A 5,722-nucleotide genomic window follows, 5' to 3' on the forward strand; every position below is an offset into this window, starting at 1 on the left:
GGGGATCCAGGTCACCTTAGATATCATCAACTGCCCCCCCTCCCCCATGATACCTGATGCACACCCTCATCTACACAATCTATAAGCAAACGCCCCCCACAGTTAAGAAGAAGTAGTAGTTATTTTGGAGCTCTGTTGCGGTCCAGCTTTTTAAAGTAGTCCACTGTATTGTTGCTTGCAAAGACACTTTCTCCAAATACACCAAACAGGATATAAAACAAAAACAAAATATTTTTTTCTTATTTTATGTTGATTGCCATTGTTGCAGCTGAACTCTGAATATAGCAGTAGAGTAAATGAGCACTGAAACTTAATCCTGAGAACTGGCTAAATATTTATGGAAGCCTTAGACAAGAAATAATGGCTGGAATAAAAAGCCATCTGATCGGATTACAACAAAGAGCTCATGTGTTTACTTTACAAACATCAATCTTCCAGGCATTTATGATGAAGCTGATATTTACATTTTTTACATTATAAAATAGGAAAGCATTATGTTACTGGTGAAATTCACCAATCTACCGTTTGTAAAGTGGTGTAAGAGGTTTAACCAGCTCCTAATTTATGTAAATATATTATTTGCATATTTTATTATACTGTTTATTTTAATTAATAATTGTGTATTGTAATTGCCAGGATGGAAATAGCTACAATTGGTATATCAATGAATGTACATAAACAACAAAGAATAGAGTTTCAGAGCTACTAGGTTGCATCTAATTATTGAATGCCATTTAAATTCAATTACATAAATGTATTGCTATATTAGTGTAACTTCCCTGGACTCATTATGTTGCGTTTTCATTCCTCAAGTTCTCTGTGTGACCTAGTTTCTGTGTCGTTTTAATTGTGTCATTATGTTCTGGTGTGTCTTGTCAATTGCTTTCTTTAACATTCATCTTATAACTTGCATTCTGTTCAGTGTTTGGTTTCATATCACTGAGGAGTTCCTAACACAACATAAGAGAACTTGGGAGTGAGCCCTGGGGAACACCTCACAACTCAGTCTGGAGCATCAATCCATTATGTTGAAAATAACACCACAAGGCGAGCTGATCACACTCACAATCATCTCATTCAGAAAATGTGTTCATTGTGCTTGCATAGCACAGCAAATATAGCAACAGTGTCTCAATTCACTCTTCCAAATGTATGCCTCTATTACATTTCCTCAAACCCTCGTCCATCTCCTTATTCAGTACCTGGGCCAAGATCTGGACCTTCCCTTCTTTACTCTTCATTATGGAATCTCCACCAATGGGAGATTTTCACAGATTCAGTTTCACTGTAACAGAAAGACTTTTTCATATACATACTTATACTATATCCATATATATATATATATATATATATATATATATATATAAACCTTGAGCTGGGACTTGGAAACTGGATCCTGAACAATGTTTGGGACTATTAAGTGCAGCTGTCTTGTCAAAGTCAAATTCTTTTTGACCTGAAATTGCTCACATCCATTTCCTGATTATTATACTCCGAAGTTAACGGCTGATTGACTTTATATTTAAAATAATCAAATCATCCAACAGTTTTTTTTTGTAAAATCTAAGTCCTGCAATAGAGAAATTATTAATAGTTCTAAAATTTAAAGAAAATTAAAAAAATAAATAAAATAAAACATTTTGTCCACTTAAGAAGACTTCTTTTGATCTTTTCAACTCTCTTGAAAAGGCCATGAATCTCCCATGCAAAGTGGAAAACAAACTTTCACATACATCTAAGTATGAGCAAGAGCATTTTTTTCATTTCTCACGTCACCCAGTTCACATGGCAACTAATAATATGATTTGGTCAATGCCTATCTAAAATCACCTCATACATATTGTGAGAAAATGTAAAGTGAAAAACAGGCTACTATAAACAAATGTAATTGTTGCCTTAAAAAGTAATATATATTCTGGTATACAGTCAACATAACTTTGGAGATAGTATTTGCACCCTACATTCCTGATCCTCATTGACAGTCTTGCAAAAAGTTATTTTTGGTCAACTAAAACTTGAAAAAAAAACAAAAAAACAGGGTAGGTACACTAAATATGAAACTAAAAATGACACAGGACAAAGACAGCTGACAAAATTCATGCTAGAAAGTGGGATTTGATGACTCCTACAGGAGGAGAGGCGAAGGAAAGAGAAGGAAGATGTCTAGATGAAGTTAGCTCTGTCTATGGGCTCCAACTTCAGCAGCCACCTGCAGAAGGTCAGCTCTACTTAAACCATTTCAAATGAACTGTGGCAAGAAACAAACAGAGAGAGAATAAGAAAAAGATCCTGGCTGAGAAACGCAAAGCACTCAACGTGGACAAACTGATTTGAGCTGCACTCCAAACTGCTGAAGTGGCCATTTAAACTGTCTTGCTTACTTATATCTTGTGGACTTCAGGGACAAAGCACAGGAGCTGTCTGAATGGATAAAGACCCTGGAGCCTGAGAAATTTGAGCACATGGAGAGAGTATTTGATTCTTGAGGTTAATTTTAAGATTTTAATCTTCTTCAGATTACTATACTGCGCAAGAGAGTTGAGGAGCTCAGTAAATTGTAAATTGCAGGTTTTATGAATGACATAGCACCCCCTGCTGTGCATAACATGTAAGTGTCAGCTTGACAAGTGTGGTGTGAGAACACCAATGGGTTATTCATGCAAGTAACAAATTCGTTACACTGGAAACATGGTGTTACAAAGAAACAAGTCAATTTTGAAGTAGAAAAAATCGAATAGTGTTTTCCTGTAAAATGTACTCTGGAAATATTTATTTACTATTTGGAAAAATTACAGAGTAAAAATAATAGGCATCACAGCAACAACAATATTGTTCATGTTCATGATAAAATATTATTTAATTTATTAATAATAATTGACAACTATAATTATAATTATCTTACTGTACAATGGAAGCCTGAGGGGCAAGGCAGAGGTGGTTTATAAAAAAAAAAAAAGAAAAAAAAGTGAAGTATAAATAGTAAAACAAAAAACAACAAAAAAGTAATACAGTACATTTGTAATAGAATTACAAATAAAGGAATAGGAATATAGGAACAAATATCTACCAAAAATCATTCTGATACTGTGACAGTAATGGTGTGTGCACACTAAAAGCGTGTGTAGATTAGTCTACATACAAAGTCAATGCATAGAAGCGATTTTTCAACTTGAGTGGGAAGTTTGCATGCGTTGTCATGCAAGCCAATCAGCTAAGAGCTTACCGACATGTCTGGTTTGACACTTCCAGTTGTATCAGAAATTGGGAAAATGGAGGAGAGCAGGCACAACATTTTATTCGTGTGAGTGAAGTGGGATTTATACTTTCGCATGGTTGTGCTTCGCGAGCCTCTGCTGACTGCGCGCGCACCTTCCCAAATGGGATAAAGTCATCCCACGAGTAATCTAGAGTGAGTGACAAACCATCAAGTTCTGACAGGACCACTATCGTCAAAATGATAGATACATAGCATGATCTTTGGTTTGGTGTTATGGTTCTTCTGGGCAAAAACTCCCTGCCCCTCCATGAATGAGCACGGAGAGCAGCAATAATAACCCCCCAGGGTAAACAGAACAGGGCAGATATCATTAATGTACTTAATGATATTTAAGTGTATGACTTTATTAAGGACTCTGATTTGCAAGGAATATCAGAAAGCCCAGTCCTGACTGTGGCGAAAGGAGGAGCTAGGGATGGAGGAGGGTAATTCGCTCCTGAGCAAGTTGAAAAGTTGCTGAATACTACTGAATAGAGCTTAAATAGGAATGACGCGATAGGTGTTTTATTCCTATAGGTAGATGTGATCAGCTGAGAATCAACTGATGCAAGCTTAACTCACGTGACCTGCCAGAACTTACGCTAACGCTTAATGCTAGTTTGAACCACCTACAGTATGTGCATGCTAAGATGTGAAATGTGAATTCATACACTCAGGAATTTTTTTTATTTATTTTTTAACACAACAAATATACACATAGCCTAGATAGATAGATAGATAGATAGATAGATAGATAGATAGATAGATAGATAGATAGATAGATAGATAGATAGATAGATAGATAGATAGATAGATAGATAGATAGATAGATAGATAGATAGATAGATAGATAGATAGATAGATAGATGTAAATAAAAAGAATATTTGCTCACCTGTTCGCTCTTCAATCAAACTCCTGCACTGCAGCAAGAAGAGCACCGCCACTCATCGCAGAAAGTGAGTTCTTTGTGAATAAATGCAGGCCAAGACAACCACAATGATGATGGACAAGACACATCCCTCATTCAGTGCTGACCACACAGGACTTGTTGATCAACCCACTCTTCATCTTTTTTAACTGTAATTTAGTTCATTTTAAAGTCATGTACATAAAGTGTGACTTAGAGCTTTTGTCAGTAGCCTACTAAATTAATACACCAATAAAATCTTGGTTTTTAGATATTGTCATGCATTTTTTTAGGTTCACCAGTGGATAATCATGTTCCAGTTTCAATTATAAGATTAACCATATAACCATAAGATTTAAACATCATAAGTGATTAATTTTTTTAACCCTTTCTTTGCACATTTTATTCAATTTTCAACTCCTGTCAGTCACGCCGGTAAACTGTATCTTTCGAGTGACAGGCGAAAGGATACCAAGTGACTTACTTTAGTGAAAACTCGGCCTACAGGTGTCTGTAACCTGTCACGCGTCTCCAGAAATTCATCCGCATTCGTCAATAGTCCCAAAAAGTTCAGTTTTTAGGTCAAATTATTATTTTATTTTTTTCACTCAAGAATTAATATAAGGGTTTTATCAACATCGTGAGCTTCACATTAAATGAACAAGTCGAAAATACTTTGTGGTAACTGACAGTCACAGATCCTGTCAATAAGATTAACTTTTGATTAATAAATGTGGCAAAAAGTTCCTAGATCTGCCACATTTCTTACGAATGCATGAATTTATGCAATAATAGCCTTGCATATTGATGTGCACGTGGGTTTTAACAACATTGTGAGCTTATCATATTTTAAACATTAATCCGGACGTGATACACATGATAATGCACATATAGACGATCTGTTAGTTCTAAAAATATGTAAACATGACGCAAATGTATGTAGACCAGTGTTCTGTTATTTATGATGTATGAAGTTCAGTACACAAGATGGTGCTGTTTCTACATCATGTCTTCCAAAGCTTCCTTTTTTTAATACAATAAAAAAAAAAAAAAAATTACAATTACAATTGTAAAACAACGATAATACCTGACATATTTGAAGTTAAGTAATACATCTGTTGTTTAAAAAAAAATAGTAACACTTTATAATCTTAATTAACATCATAAACATTATCCTGTGTGGATTAAATTGGGACCTTATTATTATTATATAATAATAATAATAATAAATAAATCGATATTTGCATGCATTCATAAGCCTACATGAATAAAAGTTTATAGATTACATATACAGGCAAATAATGCTTTCCAAGCGTTAGATCGCGTTTAATAAGAAGCCATTTATTTTTAAACCCGTTTTATAAAACTGCTATAGTCCTCGAGCAGGGTAAATATTTCCTGTTATCCACTTTTATGTTTAGCTATACTCTTTACTTTTAGCTATTTTGATTATGATGGTCCACTAGACTAGAACCAATTAATTTGGTGAAGGTTAGAGAAAAACATTGAATTGTCCTAACAACAGTAAGTTGCCAAAATTCGTTGAAACTGGACAAAA

Source organism: Carassius auratus, chromosome 50 (assembly GCF_003368295.1).
Source record: "Carassius auratus strain Wakin chromosome 50, ASM336829v1, whole genome shotgun sequence".
Taxonomy (NCBI): Eukaryota; Metazoa; Chordata; class Actinopteri; order Cypriniformes; family Cyprinidae; genus Carassius; species Carassius auratus.